The sequence below is a fragment of the Pseudophryne corroboree genome, chromosome 3 (assembly GCF_028390025.1).
Source record: "Pseudophryne corroboree isolate aPseCor3 chromosome 3, aPseCor3.hap2, whole genome shotgun sequence".
In the NCBI taxonomy this organism is placed as follows: Eukaryota; Metazoa; Chordata; class Amphibia; order Anura; family Myobatrachidae; genus Pseudophryne; species Pseudophryne corroboree.
This window is the reverse complement of record NC_086446.1, coordinates 326,895,535-326,907,727: the sequence shown is the minus strand read 5'-3', so window position 1 is coordinate 326,907,727 and position 12,193 is coordinate 326,895,535.

Below are 12,193 nucleotides of genomic sequence, written 5' to 3'. Positions count from 1 at the left end.
TATATATATATTGGTAATTTCTCTACTGAGCATGAGCACATCATAGGGGAAAGGGTACAAGTGCCATTTTCACAGTGATTTCTGCAGTGTCGATGGAAAGGTTGTATAGTCTATGTATAGGTAAGTGCTGTGTGAGTGGTTTGGCACCCCTTGAATCAGGGGCCTCGTAAACATAGCGCACCCTGCGCGCATTATAGATACACCCCTTCCTTAGCAGTGAATGGGTTAACTGACTACTTAATCTTTATTAAAATGTCCCTGAAGTAAAAGAACTTGGCAGTCACTATGCTTCTTAGTAAAAACTTTGATTTCCATTAGCTGTCATTTTAGACTCAGCGCAGTGTGTACAAAACTGTAACACTACCAACTCTATGCTTTATAGGGAGAATTCATAAAAAGCGGTCTACACATACATGTTTTAGAAACTCCAAAACGTGTTTCTGGAAATGTAAAAGTCTTTGGTTTATAGTTTTATGGAAAAATTGCAAACTTATCTTTATTACAACCAGCCTTGTTATTGTTGAATACTTTTTATTCCACAACCTGACTCTTTCCAGTTTCTAAACATCCTAGTGATATTTGGTGGACCCCCTTCTTTAAAAGTAAAGCATTCATAACCTTGAACCAGAAATAACGACACGGAGACTTGAATTTTGGCAGAAAATTGCTAGCTATTTATTTGTCCCTATCCATTAGCAAACCTGTAATAGAGAATTAATTAATATGCCGATCCAGCCGGCATATGGTGGCGGCCCAAAAGAACGGCTCAATTAACCTAAATTAACCTTAAATAACTAACCATCTAAATTTACTAAAACTTATCACAAACCGGTAATAGGTGACAACTCAACCCCCACAGTGACTACCCACCGCTCCTGGGTGCCCTGCCGCTGCCTTCCCGGACGGGTGGTCAAGCGGCCATAAGTCGATGGAGGTGAGTGCACCTAAACCACACCAAACTGTAAAACACTACAGTTTTCCATACAAATACAAAACTGCCGTTCTTTTCCGCCAATAAATAGCCAACGATAAACCAGCCAACAACTTAACGCCAAAGCACCACGTGCCAGAATTTCTGACCACCAGGGCGGGAGGGTGGGAAAGCAAATCACCACCAAGAGAACTAAGATGGCCTCACCTTCCCTATATATATCAAACCCTCCCCTTAAAAAGGCTGTACTTTCCTAACAGCTAGGTCCACCCCTCACCAGATGTTTAACTCTTTCCTTTCCTATGCAGTCAATTCTCTCTCCTAAACATCCTAGTGATATTTGGTGGACCCCCTTCTTTAAAAGTAAAGCATTCATAACCTTGAACCAGAAATAACGACACGGAGACTTGAATTTTGGCAGAATATTGCTAGCTATTTATTTGTCCCTATCCATTAGCAAACCTGTAATAGAGAATTAATTAATATGCCGATCCAGCCGGCATATGGTGGCGGCCCAAAAGAACGGCTCAATTAACCTAAATTAACCTTAAATAACTAACCATCTAAATTTACTAAAACTTATCACAAACCGGTAATAGGTGACAACTCAACCCCCACAGTGACTACCCACCGCTCCTGGGTGCCCTGCCGCTGCCTTCCCGGACGGGTGGTCAAGCGGCCATAAGTCGATGGAGGTGAGTGCACCTAAACCACACCAAACTGTAAAACACTACAGTTTTCCATACAAATACAAAACTGCCGTTCTTTTCCGCCAACAGCGAAAGACTCATCCCCAAAGCCTTTCGCACCGCCACCATAAAACCTACCCTAACTCCTGCAAAACGAAACCTAGATCCTCCAGAAAAAACATCATCCCCTCATTGGATAGATGTACTCCATCAGGCCGGAAAAGGTGGCTGTCTCTGAACCGAATCCTCGGGTGGCGAACCACCCTCCCTCCGTGGGACAGCACCCACTTTGCCACCGCCCCGTTCACCTTTTTCCGGGCCTCGTCAATCTGGCGCCCATCCGCCACACCCCTCCAACACAACCTTGGCACCATCATTGAAAAAACCAACACACAATTGGTCCATACTGCGGCCACACTTGCCAGATCCTGTATCATGGCCCGCCGCAGATCCAAGGATGTCCTCTTCCCCAGGTCGTTGCCACCTAGATGGACAACCAAGACCCTAGGAACTCCATGCTTGCTGGCCTGACTAACTAACCTACTCCTCAGCTCGCTCCACATCATCCCTCGCCAGCCAAGCCATCTGACACCCTGCGCTCCAAGCAACGCCTGAGCCCCTTCCGAGGCCACAAACCTGGCTGCCCAGTAAATGTATGAGTGGCCAACCACCCAAATAGCCAAATTGTCTTCAAACCAACCTGAAGGGGAAAAGAGGGGTAAAATTGATTACTAAAAGGCTTATTAATTGCTTTCACTGAAGGATCTGCCAAAAGAAAAAACTTTAGTTCTCGCTATTGCAGCAGTCACGGTCTAGCCGATCTGCACCATGCTTCGTTGCCAATTTAAAGCGCAAATAGACACACAAAGGGGGAAGTTCAAATAAAAACAAACGAAATTAAGCAGGGGGGGGGGGTATAAAATGGGAAACACATGTAATAACTCAGCTGGAGGTGAAAGCGTAAAGACCTGCTGAGGGACTCTGATTAGAACAGATTAGCCGAATTGTAGATTAGAATTCAGTCCGTCAAGTCAGGCAAAAAATCGCAAAATAACTCCAGACTCCCGCTGCCGACTCATGCCAGCAACGGCGAGTAGCTAATCCCTGAGTAGGATAACAAAAGGGGGAAATACCAACAGACGCACAACACCATAACTCACAGAACTGGAACAACATAATACATTGCAAATAAAACAAGGCACTAAGCGCAATCCGACCTCTCATGCAACGGGGCGAATATATCGTCTGTAACTTGACGACTTCCATCGCCCCACCGCCTGGATTTCAGTTCTGGAGAAACCCGCCGCAGCAGCCGACGTCGCCGCGCCTATTCGAAAGGAATGGGTACCGAACGCAGCGGGTGGGAGGCCCAAGCCCGCCAAACAACGACTCAGCATCCAACGGAACTGGTATTTCGTCACTGGCAGCCCGTCATAATGCAATAGCCATGACCCCTCCCTAACGGGTCGCACCACCACATATTGCATTGCCAGACCTACTGGGCAAACGCTCTCCTCTTGCGCTGGAACCATAGTGACCCAGCGCCCTCTCCCCACTTGGTCCGTCTTAGAGCGCCGCAATCTGCACAGCAAGGACCTCTCACCCACTACAACGTCTCCGACCAGCATGCGCGAATCTGCTCTCTTGGAAGGCGCTACCAACTCCGAAACCCTAAAGGCCCCGTGGTAAGCCATTGAGAACGCCAAACTGAACAAAAGCGCCTCAAACCTGGACGACGCGACTCGCCCCACCGCCGCGATGACGGCCGGCAACAAAGCCGCATCGATGGGCCGCCTCCTATCTGGTGGCGTCGGCGCTACCCGCGCCCACCCTTTCATTGCCTTCCGCAGAACCTCGCTTTTTGTCACATCAGGGACGCCTCGCAGCTTGCAGAAAATTGAGACCCCAGCCAAGTACCGTGATACCACCGCTCGGGACCTACCGGAAACGTAAAGCTGCCAAATAAAAGAAAGCATCAGCCGATGCCTGCTCTTACCTTGTTGCTGACGACCTTGGACAAACTCCTCCCACTCGCTCCAAGCTTGTCCGTAAGCCCTGAGCGTGGCTGGCGCGACTGACCGCAACGCTAGACCCTCCAGTCCGGCCCGATCACCTGCCAAACATAACCGGGACAGTGAAAACCTTGCTCCTCGGCCTCGGGTGCCAAAACCCAAAACCTCTCCCACTGTCCATGCGACAAAGCGTCGGCAATTCCGTTCTCCAAACCGGGCACGTGTTGTGCCCGGAACCATAGGTTCCTACGCAAGCACGTCAAAAGCAATTGCCCAAGCACCCGCAGAACCACCAGCGATTTTGCCCTCTGGTTATTAATCGCATGCACCACGCCCAGATTATCGCATCTAAACAATATGCTGCGATTAGCCAACCGATCGCCCCAGACCTCCAACGCTACCATAATGGGAAAAAGCTCCAGAAGCACCAGATCTTTTGTTAGACTCTCGCTATGCCAGTTTGCCGGCCAGGATGCCGCGCACCAAGATCCCTCCAAAAAGCAACCGAATCCAGAGGCACCTGCAGCGTCGGTGAACAGCTGCAACCGCTCGCTGTCCACCGCTGGCGCTTGCCATATGTTCACTCCCTTGAAATCCTCCAGGAACGAGGCCCAAACGGCCAAATCCCTTTTTAATTCGGAGGACAAACGCACGAAATGATGAGGCCTGGCACACCCCGCCGTCGCCCTTACAAGCTTCCGGCAGAAAACCCTGCCCATCGGTATTACCCGACAAGCAAAGTTCAGCATGCCCAGCAAGGACTGCGCCTGCCGCAGCGTAACTTTACGCGAGCCGTCGAACCGGCCAATGGTTTCGCGGAGCTTCGAAACCTTGTCCCGGGGCAGGCGACACTCTCCCGCCACCGTGTCAATTTCAATCCCCAAAATTGACAAGCAGGAGGCCGGACCCTCCGTTTTGTCCACGGCCACGGGAACACCGAAGTGGTAAAAAAGAGCCCGGATGCTAAACAGCAAGTCGCCGCACCTTGCATCATTAGCCGGACCCGCACACAGGAAATCATCGAGGTAATGGGCAACCCCGTGACCGCCTGACGAAGACTCCACGCACCAATGAAGAAACGTGCTAAAGCGCTCGAAAAATGAGCATGAAACGGAACATCCCATCGGCAAACATTTGTCGATGAAATACTCCGCCCCAATCCGGAAACCCATAAAACGGAATGAGTCCGGATGCAATGGCAATAACCGAAAAGCTGACTCAACATCAATCTTAGCCATGAGGGCCCCGTTCCCGTAGCTGCGGACCATCTCTAGCGCCTCGTCAAATGACTGATACACCACCGAGCAATGAGCCGGTGGTATTGCGTCGTTGACCGACGCCCCCGGCGGGTAAAAAAGATGCTGGATGAGCCGAAAAGCGCCTGGAGTCTTCTTCGGAACCACCCCGACCGGAGAGATGACCAAGTCATCCACCGGGGGTGACCTAAACGGTCCCTCCACTCTGCCCAACCTGACCTCCTTATCCACTTTCTCCCGCAGCACTACCGGCAAGGCTCGGGCAGATTGGAGGTTCCTCTGCGCGCGCACGGACACTTCACTCGCAACAGGCAAGCGAAAACCAAACTTAAAACCGTCAAACAAAAATTTTGCATCCCCTCTATTCGGATACAAATCCAACCACCGGACCATCGCTTCCAACTTAATTGGCGTTGGGGCTCTGCAGAGCGGTCCCGCTCGCGGCCTGCCTAGGGTACGCTTGTTTACCCCGAGTCCCCTGTCGACCGCCTTTGAAACAAGAGGAGGCTGGGTGGGCTCCTCCGCACTGCTGGCAAGAGTGACGAAAACGACACTGCTTGCCAAAGGAACATGTTCCGCTGTTAAACGCGAAACACTTTCCCCGTGTGGCAGGACGCCCTCCCCCGTGAACGGCCAATCCACCTGTCCTTGCAAATCCTCCGTCCGCGCTGGACCCCTGGGCTGGTGCGCCTGCGCGTCGCCCGCCCGCCACCTGTTTTTGAGGCTCCTCCTCCTGATGCGAGGCCCGGGTTACCTTGAGCCAGACCTCCACATCCTTAAATCCGAAGTCCATGACCCGTATGCCGTCCTGTTTCTCCCGAAACTCCTGATCATACCGGCGCCATTCCGAGCCCGCGGATGTGCGCTGCATGTCGTGTACGAGATGCAGATACCGGATAACGTTCATGTGCTCTTCCGGCCTATCCTCCAAGTAGCATGCCGCAAACACCCAGAAACCGGCCAGCCAATTATCGAAGGACCTGAAAGCCTCCGCCCCCATGCCCTTCTTAGCGGCCGCCGCCTTATATTCCTTCTTCATGGCCTTTGTCAATACGAATATGTACACGAAGTCACCCCTACGGATCTTTTTGCGGCAGCTGTCTCGGAGTCCCCGCATCACTGCGGTGTACTCGCAGCGCACAACCCCAGGCAGATCGCGCCGCTTCTTAGCCCTACGCTCCTCCTCACTAACTTGCTTGCGCCACTTACGCCTCTTCTGCTGCTTCGCTGCGCGCCTGGCAAATTTCGCCGCCCTCTTCCTTGCCCTAGAAGTGCTATCCACATCGGACGCCTGCGACGACAGAGAAGATGAAGAGGAGGAAGAAGAAAAGCTACGCGAACTCGAGCTCGTGGTTGAAACCGATACAGACTGTACCCACTCACCGGATGCAGTCGACCGCTCCGACCTGGAATCCTCATCCGCTTCAGCCCATACGTCGTCCTCCACGAAGTCCGCCAAATCCACCTCTTCTCGGTTCCCTGAAATAGACAAAGCAGAGGAGGACCCGGCCCGCGCTTGCGGCGCACGCCGGGCCCCACGCCTGGGAGGCGCTGTGGGCGCGCGCCCTTGTCCATCCTGCTCCGTACCTAGCTCAAGCTCCTCAGCGGCCGCCCCAAGCTCCCGGCAGGCTCGTGCCACCCGCTGCGCCGCTGAGGCCCTCTGCCTGCCAGGCCCACTGGCTCCCGCAGACTGGCCGAAATCTCTCACCGCCCTCGGGGAGGCTACTGCGGCTAGTGGCCCCAACGCCCTCACCACTGTGGCCAGAGCCGACGCCAGCGCCCCGGGAGGATCCCGCTTGCCGCGACCCCCTTCCACGGCCCCCGAAGGGCCTCCGGTCCGTGCCTGGGCGCGAACCCGCGCCCGCCGACTGACAGACGTGACCCGTGAACCCGGCACCCTCCGACCCGACGGGGAAGCGGGGGCCCCCCGACTGAGCCACCCACTCTCCCCCTCGGAGAACGCCTCCTCCCCGCCTAGCGGATCAGAAACATCACCCGATCCCGGGGAGGACCCGCTGTAACGCGAAGCGGCACGTCTCGCGGCCATGCGGCCGCTGACCCATTCCCTGTCCCCCCTCCTCCCCCGAGGGCCGCTGCACCCTGTCTCAGGAGGAGTGGCATGTGGATACAGAGAAAGTTGCGGTGCAGCAGCGCGCCTTCCCCCGCGAACTGTACTGCCCGCAGAGTGCTCACGCGCATACTGTGCGCGCTCCCCCCTTTTGTTCCTTTCCGTGGCCCCGTCCGCCAGCGCAACTCGCCTGCGCCCAGCGTCGCCGTCAAGCGGCAAACGCTGCACCCCCCTGCTGCGCCCCCTCCCCCTGGTGAACTCCGGCATCCGGGGAGTCAGGAGCGGGGACAGAGGTACTGGGGCGCCGCTGCGCGTGCTCGTGTGCGGCCGGCGCAGCCTGGTGCGAGCGTGGGCGCGCGCGCACCTCGTACGCGCGTCCCACCTCCTCCCACCATACGAGTCCCGGCCTGTGCTCCGTCCAAAGTCGCCGCGCGAGGCTCCCGGACAGGCCCCGCGCGGCGACCGCCCGATCCCCCTTCCTCCCTCTCTCCCCGCCCGGCACTTGCACTCGGCCGCGGCAAGGGAGGAGAGATAGGGGCCGAGGTTGCACCTCCGGAGCGCCCGACATCGCCATGGACTCCAATGATCCCTGAGGCGAGGGCCGCAGCCCGTCAACCTCAGGGCGGCCTGCAAGGACCTCCGGTCCCCCACGCCGCCCCCGCCTGGCCGCCCCAGCCGGCCCCCAGCGGCGAGGCCGACCTGACCCGCCGTGGAACGCCCGTGCCCGCGTTTGTGGAGGCCCCGAGGGACGGAGCCCCGTCCCCCAGGCCACCCACCTCATCCCCTGGCCCAGCTCGACCGCCTGACCCGCGGTACCGAGCCGGGGGCCGTAACACACGCTGAGGGCGGGCAGACATTGTAGCAGGGATAATTAAAGGTAGAGAGGAGGAAGTACTACCAGGGGGGGGGGGGGGGGTAATCTGTGTAAAAATTTGCACAGTTATGTGTAAACAAATGCCTGCACTGCAGCACAGGAAGTACTACCAAGGGAGGGGGGGGGGGGGGTAATCTGTGTAAAAATGTGCACAGTTATGTGTAAACAAATGCCTGCACTGCAGCACAGGAAGTACTACCAGGGGAGGGGGGGTAATCTGTGTAAAAATTTGCACAGTTATGTGTAAACAAATGCCTGCACTGCAGCACAGGAAGTACTACCAAGGGAGGGGGGGTAATCTGTGTAAAAATTTGCACAGTTATGTGTAAACAAATGCCTGCACTGCAGCACTCACCTACCAAAGCAAATCACCACCAAGAGAACTAAGATGGCCTCACCTTCCCTATATATATCAAACCCTCCCCTTAAAAAGGCTGTACTTTCCTAACAGCTAGGTCCACCCCTCACCAGATGTTTAACTCTTTCCTTTCCTATGCAGTCAATTCTCTCTCCTTTAGTTAAGGGCAGTGCCGTTTCTAGCGGCGGGCGAGCCGTGCAACCGCACGGGGCGCCCACCGAGGCACTTTGTGTGTCCTTATCTCCTCTCCTCCCTCTTCCCGAGCGCTCCTGCTCGGGGGGCGGAGTTTCACGGAATGACGCGTTTGCGTCGTGACGTCACGACGCAAACGCGTCATACCGCGAAGCCCCGCCCCCCGAGCAGGAGTGCTCGGGGAGAGGGAGGAGAGGAGATAAGCCTGGAAGGAGGAGGCGGCCGGCGCGAGGGACGTGAGGCGGCGGGACCCGAAGAGCGGGAAGATGTAAGTATTATCTCTATCTCTCTCTCTCTCCCCCTTCCTTCCCCCCCCACTTGACACTTGCCTGCCGTACTGTGTAAAATGGGGGCACGTGCCTGCCACGCTGTGTAAAATGGGGACACCTGCCTGCCGCACTGTGTAAAATGAGGACACCTGCCTGCCGCACTGTGTAAAATGGGGGCACCTGCCTGCGTACTGTGTAAAATGGGGATATCTGCCTGCCGTACTGTGTAAAATGGGGATACCTGCCTGCAGCACTGTGTAAAATGGGGGCACCTGCCTGCCGGGCTGTGTAAAATCAAATGGGGATACCTGCCTGCCGCACTTTGTAAAATGGGGACACCTGCCTGCCGCGCTGTGTAAAATGGGGACACCTGCCTGCCACGCTGTGTAAAATGGGGACACCTGCCTGCAGCGCTGTGTAAAATGGGGACACCTGCCTGCCGGGCTGTGTAAAATGGGGACACTTGCCTGCTGTAATGTGTAAAATGGGGACTTTTTTTATTTTTATTTTTCCCCCCCTGTGGTGAGCGTGATGATATCAGATGAGGCCACGCCCACTTTAATGAGACCACGCCCATTTTAATCAGGCCACACGCGCATGCTTTTTCTTTTTATAGCTATATGGGGGGGGCACGCAATTTTTTTTATAGCAATGGGGGGGGGGGGGCGCATTTTGAAATCTCGCACTGGGAGCCAAATTGTCTAGAAACGGCCCTGGTTAAGGGGTCAGATTAACACTGGAATCTTGCTCTTAGACTGATAAATGATGCTGGGAACACTCTGGGGCAGATTTATTAAGCATGGTGAAGTGATAAAGTGGAAGGTTATAAATGACCAGCCAATCAGCTCCTAACTTCCACAGGCTGGGTTTGAAAAATGACAGAAGAGCTGACTGGCTGCTGCGTTATCACATACCTCCCAACATGACCCTCTCCAGGAGGGACAGAATGCTCTGCTCCTGGGCTTCCCTCTTACTATATGATTGCCATCACCTGTGCTGAAACACCTTTCTTGTCCATTAACCTGTTCAAAACAGGTGCCGGCAATCATACATTAAGAGAAAAGTCCAGAAGCAGAGCATGGTGTCCCTCCTGGAGAGGGTCATGTTGGGAGGTATGTTATCACCTGCCACTTTATCACTTCACTAGGCTTAATAAATGTGCACAAAATGGCAAGCTGCTCAATCAGAGTGCCCCAGAGTCTTACAAGAACTGCCATGGTCAATGATCCTGGCCTAGGCAATACATAGAATGTTTTACATACAGTATGAAAATGTGGCAATATTTATTACGATGCATGTTTTCCAGGTCTCAGTAGCGCACGCAGGGGGGAGAACCCCCCCCCCCCCCCCCTCCCCTGATGGACTGAATTCCTTATTTTAGGTAGGCAAGTATGTATAACGCTCTACAATTGTGTATATTAGACATTCCCAATCTCGGTCCTCAAGGCACACTAACAGTCTAGATTTTAGTGATATCCATGCTTAAACACAGGTGACTTAATTAGAACTTCCGTTATTTCGATTTAATCACTGTTAGGGCTATTTCACACACATCAGTTTGTCCCAGTCGGCAAAAAGCCAGACAGTTTTTTACCCTCTGTCACTGCCCCTTCACACACAATGGTTTTGAGCCATGTTTAATGCTGTGCGTAAGAGCAGCAGCAAAAAATAGGATTTTAATTACCTACTGGTAATTCCTTTTCTCGTAGTCCGTAGAGGATGCTGGGGTCCACATTAATACCATGGGGTATAGACGGGTCCACTATGAGCCACTGGCACTTTAAGAGTTTGAGAGTGTGGGCTGGCTCCTCCCTCTATGCCCCTCCTACTAGACTCAGTCTAGAAACTGTGCCCGAGGAGATGGACAACTTCGAGAGAAGGATTTTACACAGATAGTGGTGAGATTCACACCAGCTCACACATACAAGGCAAACCAAGCTAACCAGCTTGAAAACTCAGCAAAGGCTGAACAAAATTACTTAACCAAGTAACAAAACAGTACTTAACCAAGAACTAAGCAGTACTGAACTAAGTAACCACTGCAGGATCACGAAGCGCTTGGCGGGCACCAAGCATACTCTACAGACTACAAAAAAAGGATTTACCGGTAGGTAATTAAAATTCTATTTTCTGCTGCTGGGTACACTGGGCTCCACAAGGATGGACAATGGGGTGTAGAGTAGGATCTTGATCCGAGGCACCAACAGGCTCAAAGCTTTGACTGTTCCCAGAATGCATAGCGCCGCCTCCTCTATAAACCTGCCTCCCTGCACAGGAGCTCAGTTTTGTAGTTGGTGCTGCAGTAAGCAGGCACTTAACAGAGGGGCTGCTCCAGGCAGCCCTAAGAAGAGCTTTTTTATGAAGAAAAAGTGAAGACTTCAAGGGCAGCAGCGGTGGTAAATGTCAGGAGACATTCACTGCTGCAGCTCCAGCTCTCCCCAGCGGCGCTGTACAATCCCGAGCCCTGGTTGCCGGGTAACTACAGCAGGAGGCTCCGGTTTTCTTCACGTCAGGCACACACGACGGGGGCTCTCCGGGATCGCGTGGCCGCGCTTTGGGAGGTGGTGAGTGGGTCCCGCTTGTGGGACCCGGTCTTTATTGCGATCCGGCACGGTCAGTGGGAGGCAGGCCGCGCGCGCTGGCGATGGACACTGTGGCAGTACAGGCGATCCCACTAGATCACCAGGGCATGGGCGCAGGTCAGGTTTTCTCTCTAAACCAGTTTACTAAGAGCCCGCAGTACCTGGTGGTTTTGCCAGCAGGGGGATAAGGCTTAGACCTGAAGCCCCTCCCCCAGCCCCAGGGCGCCATTTCCCGCAAATGTTCCCGCCCTGGAGCTGCATATCTGTCTCTCCCTTACTCCCCGTCAGTGTCTGGGAGCCATTATCCCTCAGCTTCACTGTTCCTGGGACTGCTTGGGCAAATCCTCCTGTGTAAAGCTGCCTGGGTGTCAATGCTGTGACTTTACATGACACTTAAGTATTTTACCTGCCTTTTCGGTCAGTGCTAGTTAAGAAAGAGTGCATTTAGTCAGGGTTTTCTTTCTAGTACAATTACCCTCTGATATACATCCAGTTCTTACTGTGTAGTGTTATATCTATTGCCTATATAGCTATATATATATATATATATATATATATATTTATATATATATATATATATATATATATATAAAAGCTAGTCCAGTGCAGTATTATTGTTAGTAATAACCTCTGCATTGTACAAACTGTGACTATCTGTGTGTGCATTTGATAGCTGAGTGGTGTCCATTTTGTGTCTTTCACTCAACCTACTATCCCTATATTCTATAACCTGAGGGGGCTTGATGCGTCAGGTTTTATATTGATATAGGTTTTTCACAAAGATATACTCTAATACGTATTTTTCTCTGTGATTTAGTCACCATATCTCTCCTGTATCCCTGCTTGTGCTGACTACACTGTGCAGGGGTTTGGGTAAGAGGTATTGTGCTGCTACCAATTGTACTGTGTTACCTGATACTGCAAGTTATATCATGTCTGCTTCTGAGGGTAATGGTTCTGGT